Below are 14,195 nucleotides of genomic sequence, written 5' to 3'. Positions count from 1 at the left end.
ACCCACCTGAACATCAGCCTTAAGTGGCTGCCTAGGAAGGAGGGAGTTTTTAAACCCCCATGTTCATTTATGCAGCCATTTTATATTTAGTCCTAATCTATTCATACTGAAAGTAATACATTTGTTTGGATGAATGGGACTTGAGCTCTGAGTACTTAAAAGTGCTCATAGTGTAGATATTTACATGTTGTACATGGCAGAGTAATATTGTATTTACCTCAAACTTTAAAAACCTGAAACATTTCAGATGCTTAAATATATGCCTTAAAGCTAACACCGTAAACACCTTGTAAAAACAAAATTCCCAAGTGTTGGCAAGTAAACAAGCTGCAGGGAGAAAACAAAGAAAACACACACAAAAGAAGAATCATTGCAAGCTAACAGCAAATGAATAAAACACAGCCACAGAAGTACCGTAGCCTCATTTAACAAGTCACATCTTTTTACTCCCCTTACCACAGCAAACCATGCAGCATTCTTAGTTATACCGGTATAAAGCCAGAGAAACCCTCTCAGAAGCCTGAGTTACTCTGAGCTCACAAAACCACACCTGAGAGCCAGCACAGCTGGTTTTCCCATCCATCTCCTTCTTTCTCTGGTTACGTGTAGCACAGATATTGATAGCTCAGGCTCAAGCTTTCAAAAACCTTTGGGACTGCATTACTCCAGAAGGAACATAAAGCAAAGCAAAGGCATGAGGAACACTAGGGCAATATATTTACTGCGAGAAATGGACCAAAGCACAGTTATCATCATTAAGAAGAGAGAAAAGCTAGCCCCTTTTGCCACTCTGCTCCCAGCACCCATGCGTGGTTGTTGTTACCTCCACAGTGATTTGCTGGCACTAGAATGGGCATTGCAGACTTTTTTTCCACCAAAAGGATGCAAGTCTTAGAAGAGATGAAGGCTGTATGTCCTGCCTTGGTCAGAGGGAGGCAAAGAGCTTCTCTGTGAGAGCAACACTACGTGCTGGGACAGGGGAAGCTGCGGGGTGGGAGGTGGTCAGAGCCAACGAGTGGCCAAGGCACAGGTGGGGACACTGCAGAAAGCAGCTGCACAGGCCACAGACATCACGCTCCTGCAGAGCCTTGTCCTCAGTGTAACACCTGTCCCAGCCCAAATGGCACCAAAATTTGCTGCAGCGAGAGCAACTTGCCTCCAAGTTCTCAATTCCGCAAATGAGTTGCAAAATTCTCTCATTTCTGTGCTGCTGCCTTTGGAAGTTTTTGCTCCAGCAGTTGAGGAAGTTTTGGTTCCTGCAGTATGCTTGTGAGCAGGCATACATCCTCAACATTGTGGTCTGCTTAGAGAACACCTCACAGCTTAGAAAGGTGAATTATTGACATTGAATACTAACTAAAATATGTGTGTGTATGCATTTAAATATAAACATTCATCTGCATGCATTATATAACTATGAATAACAATCATTTTATACATTTGCCCTAAAGCCTTGATCCAACAGAGCTGCCAAGCAGAGGAAAATAATCCCAGAGCCCCATGTTGTACATACACACATCCTGACAGTTTGTAAACCACCATTTTGTTACAGAAAATATTTGTTGCTACATGCATAGGAACACAACCATGAAAATATGTCCCCAGTGTTACAAGGCCCGTCTGCACTAGGCACAGGGCAGCCTATATGTCTGATTTCCTGCCTCCTGGGAGCTCCTGCAGGAGAGACGTTTCCATTTGGACACATCAGTGTCTGGTTTACGCAGAACTGACTTGATCCAAAGTGTTTGCTTAATATGTACAGCTTTGGAGTTCCTACTGTGCATGTAAAAAAAACTTACTTTATTACTACAGTGGCAATAAAAGCAATGAGGAGACTTTACATGCAAGAAGAAATACATAAAGACTGGGTGCAGCTGGACTTTGAATAATGTATGAAATCCAAATTTTAAGGCTGACTTGGAAGATAAATGCAGTTCCCCAAAACAACTGGAACTGTCTGATCACTCTGGCTCATTGATCTTCAAGGGTTTTAGTGCAAATACTCTGGTCCAAGATACTACCTTTCTCTGTCAAACCTCTGAAAGAGTCAATATTTAGTTGAATTTCAAGCTACGGTGAGAATATCACAGGCCACTCAGGCAGCTCTAAATCCTTCTACACGGCTCTAGGGAGTGAAACATGAGCAAAGTGAGAAGCCAGTTTTTGGCCATGTAGCCAAAGACCAGATCTGTGATGCTCTCCCCCTCCTGCAGACTGATGGACCAAGGACGGAGGAGCGTGGAGGTCAGCTCCAGAAAGGTTCTTCGACTGGGATGTCCCACCTTTTATAACACCCATTGTATACAAATAACCATTGCTGTCCCCTCCTTACCAGCTATGGTGTTGCAACCACTATGTTGAGGTTTAAACCCAAATCTTCCATCCTTCAGCTGATTAATCGATGCATGTCTACATCAGTGGAGAAAGGCTGGAAGAAAACATCAATATAGCAAAGGGTGAAAAACTAAAATTCAGTGCTTGGGATCTTCCCTGCAGCTCCCATTGCACCTTATATGAAGGGTATGGTCTGGGCTTGAATTTACCCTTTACACAGAGAATTGGCAAAGCTCTCAACCTTTGACCCTTTCCATGCTGCTGAAGCCTCTGTCTCAGCTTTTTGGATCTGTGAGTCCACAATTTGCTTGTGGCCATGCTGGGAGGGTGCAATGACAGTATTTTCTGGCTCAGGTAGTAGGTCGGGCTGCCTAACTTGCATTTGCTGATACAACATGCAAACTGCATGTTTACAAGAATTAGTCATCCATTCATACTCATTCCTTGGGCTTTCATAAGTGATATTCTAAATGTTTAGATCTACATCAAAAAATGGAAAACAGTAATTAATGGGGAAAATGTGTAGAATTCTTATTTGTGGTGGTGAAGGAATGAAGATTATAAATTTACTTTAAAGTCAAGTATTTAATGTGGAGAAACTTCACAACTGGTAAATGTGAAAAGCAATCTCTTCATCTTCTAACCCGTGCTGCTTGCTGAATACAAAGAACCAAGTGATTGCCTCAGTAATGGGTAAACAAACCATGGTCAGGCACTAATAACAAAACAGGAATGGACTTTAAGCAGTTGGTCATAAATATAAAAATCAGAGCCCTGTGGATCACCAGGGATGCAAATGGGCTCGACTTACTGAGTTTTAGCTCCCAGATCTTTTTGTTTCCAGTAAGAGGGTAAAGGGTGTGTAGCAAAGCAGGATGTGTGATGGACAGTACCGTTTCACTCACTTTGGCCAGATAGCATGGGTGAAAACAGGCATTAATTATCTCTCCCTCCTTGTTACCAGCCTGTTACAGGCTGAAAGCTGTACATCTCAGGCAGCACCTGATGTCTTTTGGGCAGATACGTGATTAATCCCTGTGCTCCGTGGACCTGACATCGTGCTCCTCCCAGATGCCAGGAAAAGCACAAAAAAGTTTGTGCACACCTCCAGCTCCTCAGCAAAGGGCTGTTGACATGCTGCCATCGGTGACAGGAGGTGACCATCAAGAGATGGGTGGTGAGAAGGCATCTCACAGCTGGTGTGCTGCTTTAGGGGTGCTGGGATTAAAGAAGGAGAGGAATTAGTGGGGTGCGCAGGGGACCTGCTCAGTAGGCTCTAATTTCTGGAGGCTTCCTGGATGCTGTCGGCTGGCATGGTGCCTTTCTAATCACATGTGCTCCTGGTGGACATGGGACAGCCTGAGGGACACCAAGGTGCTGCTCGCTGTAATGCCAGCATCTGGGCTGTAGGGGATAAAGGGGTGCAAAGGTACAGAAGTGGTGGGATTGTGTTATAAATTATTGCCTGTGTTCAGCTGACACATTCTGGACTTCAAAAGAGGCATAAGCACTACTCATGGGTTTAAACTGTAAATCCTTTAAAAAAAACATACCTTGAAAAACAAAGACAAAGCCAAATCTTCCCTCATTTCATTTATAGGTTAGGGTATTTCAGCTTGTCAGTAGGAGGTAATTTGTTGTCTCTGCTCAGAAGGTGCTCAGAACTGCCACAAAACTGCCAAGAGACACCAACTTTTGTTTTATTTTGTCCTTGCTACTCTATAACTTTAGAATAGATCAACAATAAACAATATTTAATGTAAAGTATTAAAAGCAAAGTTCTCCCCAGGCTGAAACCTGGTGCATGGACTTTCAGGTCTTCATGATCATGTTATAAATCAACTGTGAATTAAAACTATGTCAAAACCTGGGATAAAATGGCTCTTCTGGTTGCCACTGTTGTTATAGATAGTACAATATACCATGATTGGTTTCACAATTGAATTTCCTGCATTGCTAACAAGTGTGTTTCCCATTTGAGAATGATGCCCATTAACAGAGGTACTTTTATATAGCAGACCAGGCAAACAGATACCCTGCGCTGAGTTTTCTGTTGTTCACAGTTTAATAGATTTACAGATTTTAGGTTCATTAGATCATTGTAGCTGATTTCCTCTGTGGTACGCATCTTAGAGTCACAGAACAGAATAGGTTCTTTGTAGTTGTGCCGTTGTGAATGCTGTCTGAATTTTATATCCATTACATTAAAAAAAAAAAAGAAAAAAAAAGAAAAAAAAAAGAAAAAAAAAAGAAAAGAACGAAAAATTATAATTGGCTAGGGATTCAGAAGAAAATGCCAGGAGAACACCACACTTTGTCTATTGCTGAATGCTAAGTCCCCAGTACTGTGGAAACAGTAGATGTGAGACATATCGCTGTGTGTCTTCACAAACACATTTAAAAGGTCTGTGCTAATAGTCACTGGTTACTTATGCTTTTGCTGAAAATATTTGGGGCCAAATCTCCTCAAAGTGAAAGTTTTGAATAAAACTGCATTTTGATATGGAAATAACATTTTCTTTTATAACTACTGCCATCTCCTTTTTACATCAGAGGTTACATTTTGCAAAATAGATGTGTAACTTCTACCTGCAAAACATGCATATGCATATAAGTACAAATAGATTTAATTACCCAGCTGCAAATATTCTCTATTCACAAGCTAAAATGCTGAGCAAAATGCAGGTGGCCAGATTTGGCTCGTAAACTGCATACGAAAACAGCAGTCCAGGGTATTGCTGTCTACCTGGATTCCATACTTGTACCTCGGCTGTTTCTCGACATGCTGTGATGTGCTTCAGAAGTCAGGACATCCATGACAGCAAAATTAAACCCTAGGGAAGGCAAACAGCTTTTTGATGTGTTTTCTCTCCATGAGTCTGAGTGTATAACTTCAGCTCAGATTAGTGAGTATTCAGCATGTGTCCACCGGTATCAATGGAGAAATCATCAAAGCTGCCCATAGCTTGGACAAGATAAATTGAATTATAGCTTTAATTTCTGAGTATTTTGGAGTGTTTTACTCAGATGTCTTGCACGCGAATAGCTACTACTTGTATATGGGCATCAAAGACCATACACAGACATTTGTTCATGCAGATGGTGTGGTAAACTGATCTTCTGTCTTTGACAACTGCCCCCTTGGTATAACAAAATTCTTCCAGATCTCAAGTACACACATCTTACAAAAGTTGGGTAGGGAAGACAGATATGTCTGAGTTTTGGCTTTGCAATAAACTCGTTCTCTACTCCCTGCTGTTTTGAGCTCAAGATTCATAAACGCCCATTATCTTTTCACAGAATAAGAAAGTGCAATTCATTAATTGTCATGGTCTGGAGATGATGAGGAAGAGCAACACATATTACCATATCCTTTCTCGCCCCTTTCTCACCGATTTTGCTTGAAAATTATTTGGACTGTTTTTTTTTTTTTTTTTCTTTTTCCATCAGAAAAAAACCCTATTTGCCAAAATGAACAAGGTTTCATAAATATGCACATGGGTTTGGCTCCTTTCTGCCAGAGCGCAGATGTGTTTTCCCCAGCCTCCTGGCAGCTCCTTGGCTGCGTGCTGAGGTACTGAGGCACCCACAGGAGCAGCCCCCTGTCTGAAAAAAGCCCTGTCCAGGACTGCATGACTTGGACCCAGAAAGATACCTGTAAGACGGGTCCTCTGGGAGCCTGAGATTTTGAGCCTACAAATGCTGGGTGCCTCAGCTCAGCCCTGGGTTGCTGCACTTCTTGTTCCATCTCCCACCACGAGCTCAAATTGCTTCCTACAGCCAGGTGGCTGGCTTTAATGCGGTGTGATCTATCCAGATTAATTTATCTGGGATTTTTCTTCTGATAGGAAATTGCATGTGGTCTGATTTTAAACATTTTTTTTTAATCTACTAGGATGGCCAGCAGAAGGGCATTTTAAAGTGCATGCCATCTCTGCTTTTCATTTTTAGAATAACTTGTTCATTTGCATTTCTTCACATTTAACCTGGTCAGTTTTTTGTTCTATTTTCTCATGATCTGCTTCTCCTCGTTGTCTCCTGCTCCCAATTAATATTTAACATAAGCTCAGAAGTATCCTGAGCACAAGGACTTCTCTTCCCCTCCAGGACTCCTCTCATTTCCCTCAACACCCTTTCCTTCCCTCTGCCCCTAGTTTTCTTTTGTTTATTTAGCTGCAAAATAGGATCCTCAGAAATCAGTCTGCCGCTGAAATTCACTTCTTTTGGATGTTTCCTCTTCCATTCTGGGGGCTCTTGGATTCCCTACTTCCCTCTTGCTCTTACTGCCCAATCTCCAAACATTCTCTAGAGCATTTATTTCTTATGGTGGGAAAGAAAGAAAGTCAGGCAAAGGACCATGTTATTGAGTAGGTCATTCTGTTAGCAGAAACCGATGGCAAGAATAAAAATAAATCACAGAGCTCTGACACTTACTCATTTTAAAAGGACTGATGGGAGACAAGCATAAAAAACAAAAGCCCAAAAGCAGATTTGAACAAGAGGGCAAGAAACATAGATCTAAAAACTTAATAAAGCCTCAGCCAAAACAATCCTAGAGAGGAAAGAGTTCCAGCAGAAGGGAGCATGAAGAGCATATGCTTGACTCAGTCTGATTAGAGGAAATAAACAGGGACACAGCCAGCCTGTGAAAGGAAAATGTCCTGAGTCAGCATACTCAGACCAACCCAGGGGCAAGACTATGATAGAGAAGTACAAGACTCCCAGTGACCTTGTATATGTCATGCATTTAATTTTGGCATTCTTGTTTCAAAAAAAGAAACTGCAAATATAGATTGAATCCAAGGAAAAGCCAAAAAAAAAAAGGGGGGGGGGGGGGGGGGGAATGAAAATAGGTGGAGTTTAAATAAAAGGAGACATTCAAAAATCATTCATTTTTATAATAGAAAAACAAGATGAAGTTAACTTACTGAATAAAAGATGCTAGAAGGCCAGTCATATTATCCTATTCACTATTTCTCAGAACAAGAACAAGATGATACTGAACATAATGAAAAATAATAGGATTTTTGATTTTTTCTGTGTACAATGTGTAATTAGCATGTAGCATATTCTAACTGGATTTAAGGGGAAATGCATGTTGGTATTCTGAGCAGTTATGTGTACACATCAATTTCCCAGTTTTAAAAAATGAGCATTCATGTAATTTTTCAGGCTTTTTTTTTTTTTTTTCTTGTTTGCAAACAAGACCAGGATGACCATTAAGATGTTAATGAATCAAAGAGTAAGACAATGGATTAGTCCAGAGGGAAGGATTAGTCCGGAGGGAAGGTCGCTAAAACACAATCTCTTCCAGTGCATGCACAACACACTGTCAAAACCAGGGTTTAAAACGGGCACCAGTCCAAGAGCAACATTCATTGAGGCTGGAAGAAAGATTCCCATTGACTTAATAGATATTGGATCAGGCCTTCAGGAGGAAACATAATGATCACACTTAATGCCAAGCACCGACCATCAAGGAAGCACGAGGTTCGGGCGAGCGCTCCATTCAGGTACACTGCCAACCTCAATGTGCCCCAGTGTGCCCACTTCTCCGGGCTCCTGAAGTGTTTACAAGAGCTGTGCTTTTGCACTGCATTCAAGTCTGTCTGAAGAGGTAGAGCCCCAGGACAAGCTGATATTCTTTCACTGTAAAAAGAAATACAAGATGAATGAGTGGTTTTGCAGGGGGCTTTTTCATGCATTGGAACAATGGCTTGAAGACATCCAGTAATGGCTCTCTACCGAGCAAAAGTGCCTTTTTTTTTTTTCTTTTTTTTTTTTTTCTCTGGATGTTTTGGGCTTTCCAAATGTATACTCAGAGCGTCCCTAATTTCTGACTTAAATTCAAGTGAAATAGAATTGATTGATCGATTTGAGCATAAATTTACACTGATGTAAAATTGATATAAGCAGAAGGGCAGATTTATTTCTAACAAATTGGATGGGAGCAGCAGAGAATGATAAGTCCAACACCAGTTCTGTTTCAAGTCTCATGGAGTTGGCCTCCATGGTTTACATGTGCATCCAGAAATAATAAATCATATAGAAGAACAATTATGCATCATACATATCTGTCTTTCTAGAGTGTGGTACTGAGATTAGTTACCGGATTTTTGCTGTGATTTAGTTAAAAAATATTTGTATAGCATACAACTTTTCATATACGTAAATGTATTTTTAAACAAAGAATGAAAAGTCATTCAAAATAAAAATCACCCTAAAAAAATCTATAAAGGCTATAGCCCAGCTATATAATTGGATAAACAAAGTGTGTAATAACTGTAGGAGACTCATCTGTAGCTAAAGCACCACGTAAAGATGTAATTCTCTATTCTTTTTAATGTCAGCTTCAGCTAGCCCTTAAAGTTTCTATAAAGCACAATTCACAATTCAGGGTTTTGCTGAGATGTTAAATTATACTTTCAAAATATTTAAGATTCATTTCCCACTAAGTGCCAAACTACATTTCAGAAAAAAAGATGTAAATTCATAGTGAGAATTTAAGTAATGTATTCTGTGAGAGAAAAGCAGAGTGCCACATTTCTTTTATAGTGACACATTAACCTCCTCATATCAGAATGTTGAAAGGAAAAAAAAATCCCTTCTATTCAAGAAGACCAAAAAGCTTTATTTTTCCCCATTACTGTTTGTTTGCATTTTTAAGATTCCTTTAAAGTAAAAAGCTTAATGCATCCACAGGAAGAGGACTTAAATAACTTCCATCCCAGACTTCTGAAAGAACTGGCAAAACAAACTGCAGGTCCAGCAATGTACTGGTGAAACCGGTATGAGACTGGTGTGACTGGGGAATAGCAAATACAGTATCACTGAGGCAAGAATAGGTATCTTTATTTAACCCATTTTATTTAACCCAATGGCTAATCACTGGTTGTAGGGGCAAGTTTTGGCATGGAGAGTGATTTGGGATGACACCAGTTAGAGGACAACAGGGTGTTGAAAAAATACATGCATTTGCCACAATCTACCAGAAGGGTTCATCATTACTGGTAAAGCCTCTGTGCAAGGTTCAGAGCTAACTGTGGTGGAAAAAACCCTTCTGGAGAGCAGAGAACAGAACATGCAGCTAAGACTTTCTAAAAATAGCTCATGCCAAAATATCCTGATATTTTACTTGAAAACAAAAACCCAAAAGCAATAGATTAAGTAAGCAGAGGAAATGCAGCTGATCTTATTTATCTCAGAGTCTATAAAGCAGCTGGTATAAATTGTTCTGGATGCTGGAGAAAGCGGGGAGCTTTGAAGTCCTGCTTATTTGCCTGGCAAAAGGCAGTCGTGAGAGGAAGGTGAGAGACTAAAAATCATGCCTGCCAAGGGCCCTGCTGAATATTCCCATTAATGATGCAGATACAAGGAGGAGAAGGGTGTGGATTATATTCCCTAATGACACATGTTGGGAAGCACTGCAGGTCACTGGAGGAGGGATCACAGTGCTCATTTCTCCTTGGCATGCCTGGCCTTGTTTTCCTTCTCTGTCTCTGGCCCCATGAATCCTGCAATCTTTGCTGTACAGTTATTCCTAAAGAAGAAAGGGAAAACAGCCTCTGAGGTTAACACACGCCCTCCTGGAGAGGGAAAGATATACTTTTACCTCTTCAAAACTGAGCAGGATTGCAGATGCAGGTTCGCAGCTTCCCAGGAATGTGTTTTAGCTACTAAGCTATTACAAAAGGTGGCTGTGGTTGCTGCCTCCACTTCCCACTCCAGCTGGCCTCTGACCCTGGCATCAGCAGCAAACAGAAGTCTTTTACTCAGTGACAAATTAATTCTGGAAAGGGGTTATGGGCTCTGAATCCCATTTTCACAGCCTCTCCTATCTCCTGGATGTGGGTCAATGCTAAACCCAGGATATATGGAGGATTTCAACTACACCCCTCTCTTTAGTATTTCCTAAGGCAGGCTTAAGTGTTCCCTGCTTTACTTTCTGCCTGCTTTGAATCTCATTCTGAGGCACTTAATCCTCTCCGTTCACCCCAGAGGAAATTCAGGCATCTCTCTCAGCTCTGCGAACTCTGCTGCTGGAAGGAGGCCTGCAACTGCCAGGCACCGCTTCGCTCGGAAATGCCAATTTCTGCTTATGAGGCTGAGTTTTGGGTTCTAACAACAGTAATCATCCGAGAGGGCATGTACAGACACCTTGCATGATAGAACTCAGCTGTTGCCCTGGAACCTCTTATTCAGCTCTCGATGCAGAGCTGTGAGGCAAATACTTGGCTCTGGCAGAAGCTGCTCATCAATCCATTTAGAACAAGAGAGGTTCCTAAAAGGGGCAACATCCTCAGAGGCAGAGGAGGAATAGGAGAGATTATCTGCTCTAGAAACAGTTCTCCAAGAACAATTTTTTTTTTTTTTTTCCCCCACCCAAGGAAAATTTAAATCCAAATCACATGTGAACAAGGGATTTCTTGAAAATAAGGTTAAGGGGTGGTGGAGAGTAATTTTGTCTGAGCAGAATTGTCCCTACGCAAAACAGGGAGGTTATTCCCCTTCAGATTATTTGGATCCCAGCATGGTTTCTGAATTGAGGCAGTCAGCAACATGAAATGCAGTCAAACAAGACAGCAGTCATAGCAATACTTAAACCTGTCCCTTCCCCGTGGGAAGGCAAGCATGTATTTTCCAATGAGCATGAATTTGAAGTGGAATCCCTTCCCATCCTGGAGCAGAGTCCCAGGTGAGCCCACAGCATCACACTATCCTACTCAAATCTGTTTAGCATGTATGGGTCACTATAGGCTGAAGTCCATATTTTCTGTGCCTGAGACCTTGGTAGAGAGGCTACCTGGTGCCCTTGCCTGCTCCCCCATCTTGCCCACAACAGGTCTCAGGACAAAGTAGGCAACTCTGACTCACAGTCAAGTGAAGTGGATAGGAAATATTGCCAGAATATAAATATTCATATATTTATATATGAATAATAAGCAGTAATACTACTTTTATTTACAGTCAGCATGAAGTGTTCACCCACAATAAACAGTTATTTCCTTTTCCCTTGCTGTACTTCAGCTATGCCCACACTTTCCCTCTCTGGATCTCAAGGGAGTCTGCCAGCCTCTCCTAGCCAGGCACTGCTGCCTAAACTGAGTGGCTTCAGGCTCAGGAGTATTTCGCACTTTCAAAGAAAGATTCAGAAACTCATCAGCCACTGAAACATTTCAGCTTTGCAGTGTAATAAATATTACAAGCAGACTAAATTCTAAATTGAGTTCTTGGTTTCTCAGCATTTTCTCTCCTGGTAAGGAAACTTTCCTCTTCACATCCATTTTGCTGGGCATTTTAAAAGCTTTTTTTTTCTACGACTATTTTCTTTTCAGGTATCTTTCACCTGTCATGAGGGTTTAGTTGCTTAAACATTTCTAGAGCTGCCACTCAACAATATTCATGTGGTGCTGATGCTCTGCCAAGTGAGGAGCGGGAGCACCGCCCTTCCCTGGTGCTTCCTTCCCATCACACTGGCTTCGGATTACATCTGCACACAGGTGCTTTTCTGTCATCTCACGAGCTCTCAGAATCATCCAATTTTCATGGCTTCTGAAAGCTTTTATAATTATTTCTCCACCTTCCATAACATCTCCTTGTCCTTTAGTTAAGTGTGCTAAGTGTAAGTACCAAGAACACAGCTGGGTGGATAGCGCAGGACTAAGACTGAATAGAGAAAGTGCCGGGAGCTATCGATCCAGGCATCTTGCCTTTTAACACCATCCAGGAATATGAGGTCGGACTCTAACAGCCACTGAAATTCAGCACTGAAGTTTTAAAAGGGTTTATTTAAATGTATTTTCCTCAGCATTTTCCTTATAAGGTATAAAAAGCCACTCTCTTGCTTCAGTAGTTATAATGCATATATTCTCTTGGACCTACAAACTCATTCTCTCTTGTTTGGATGCCAAACAAATTTATCTCCAGCTTTCATCTACTTCAAAAAGGATTTTTTTTGTTGTTGTTGTTTGCTACTGTTATGTCTGGTGTAAATACCAACACTGTAAAGGCTTATCAAGTGTTAACAGTGTTTATCTCTAAATTTTGCAATTGTTTTCAGATACATTATAACGTGTTTTTCTCATGTTCTGCTATATTTCATTAAGAGAATATTATGGCTTTTATAATCTTTGAGTGCTAGTTTTAAGATAGATGTATGCGAATATCTGTCACATTTAATTATCTCCTCCATCAAATTCAGTAAGTGGTCTATTAAGAGCGAAATGACTGGTTCATATACTCATTAGAAAAGGGAGATTTCATGGTACAACAAAGAGGAAAGGATTTTTTTATTTCTGATTCTACAAAAGAGAAAGAAGAAATCACGTTGCTTAAAGAGGAATGTTTAATCACTTGTGTGAGCTAAACCAATCCAGAATATTTGTTTTATGCTATTGGTATGAGTTATAAATCCTTTGATCACTGTTTCAAATCCAGCTCTGTAGGTGAAGAATGTAAGCTATTATAATTAAATAGATAGTTGGTGGCCTATATAAGTGAGCTGCTGTCAGTTTACTTTTCAATGGGTAGGGCACAAAAACCCACTTGGGCTCACTCCTCACTCCACAACCTATGCGTTATTTTAAACCAAGATTACTTATTGGAAATGGCTGAACTCTATGACAAAGCACCAAAGTAATTTTCCCTTTGCAGTACAGTCAAGGGCAGTATTATATTCCCTATCTGGACTTGACCTTGAGCAGCTAAGAAAACTAGCTGGCTTTCCACAAAGAAGTTATTCTGTGATGGATATCCTTGCATCAAAAACATAGTTCTCTTTGGTCATGAAGGCACAGCATCAGTGGTCACGTTGCCCTTGATCCTGACATCTCTTCGGTCCACAGATGCTGAACCTTCCTGGCCATGCCGAGCAGACACGTGGTGACGGTCCCCAGAGCCCATGACAGCAGCTGTGTGGCACCACCATCTCCTCTCCTTCACTTCTCCTTGCAGTGCCATTCCTGTGGTTGCCACATGCCTGCCTCCTCCGTAATTTAATGTATGCACTATATTATAGCTCAGTAGTGAGGGATTTTTTTTCCTTCTTGCTCTTGCACTGTCTTAGCTCAGAATCTGTATATGGTGTGAAAGAATAAAGTTCAGATAACATCGTGATTCATTTTATAGAAACCATGGTTGAAATTATTACTGTTTGCCACTCCAAACTATTCTCACTGTCAGCCTGCAGCTTTTCATAACTAACTCCCAAAAAGAACAGTTGATTTATCACTTTATTATTTTTATAATCTGATAGTTTTCCAGGATACTAAGTTGTTCCATTGTTTTCCTAAACTGGACTTCCTCCTCTGCTTTCCCTCCCTCTGGTACGCCTCCAGGAATACCCTGGGTTTCTCTGACCTCCTCTCTTGCCCCTGCTGAATAGGATTCAGCAGAGGGAGAGACAGGGGCCAGGGAGATGGTTTGGGAAGGGATGCTTGGTGAGATATCCCGTTCTGGGCAAATTAGCCATCGTTAGCTGTATTTATTGTAACAATGCTTCCCCCTTCTACTTTTTTCTTTACTTTAAGATCTCTAAAAGTTTAGATGTAAAATTTTTGTTATCATCTGCCTGGCACCCAAAAACCCAATATTCCTTTCTTGTTGGGAATGGTTCTGTGCACCCACAAACCTTCTTTTATATTTCAGTTGTCTTCTCATCCTCCTGATCTCCATGGCCCAGTAATCCCATTTGGCCTTCTATTCAATCCCTTGACATTGTACTGCAGGTATTTCTGCAGACAGATAATCTTACTTTACAATTTAGGCATCTAGGTAAAATGGATCAAGAAGCCTGTTCTGCTGCTGAAACCAGTGAATACTATTTTTCATCATCATCAACAGTAAAGTGTGTTTTCAAGTAC

The 14,195-nt window shown here is 41.0% G+C and overlaps 1 long non-coding RNA gene across 1 annotated transcript in view; it reads right to left on the bottom strand.

Annotated features, from left to right (window-relative positions):
- The window catches only part of LOC308176331, a 94,228-nt gene extending 88,521 nt beyond the window's left edge, over nt 1–5,707 (bottom strand). Inside the window, exon 1 of the long non-coding RNA XR_013938233.1 lies at nt 824–5,707. This is a non-coding gene — a long non-coding RNA (uncharacterized lncRNA). The remainder of the gene's footprint in view (nt 1–823) is intronic.
- Between the last annotated feature and the right edge of the window lie 8,488 nt (nt 5,708–14,195).

This window comes from Anser brachyrhynchus, assembly GCF_964034855.1.
Source record: "Anser brachyrhynchus genome assembly, chromosome: 12".
Classification (NCBI taxonomy): Eukaryota; Metazoa; Chordata; class Aves; order Anseriformes; family Anatidae; genus Anser; species Anser brachyrhynchus.
Note: the sequence above shows the minus strand (reverse complement) of the source record. Positions and strands in the feature narration are given on the sequence as shown.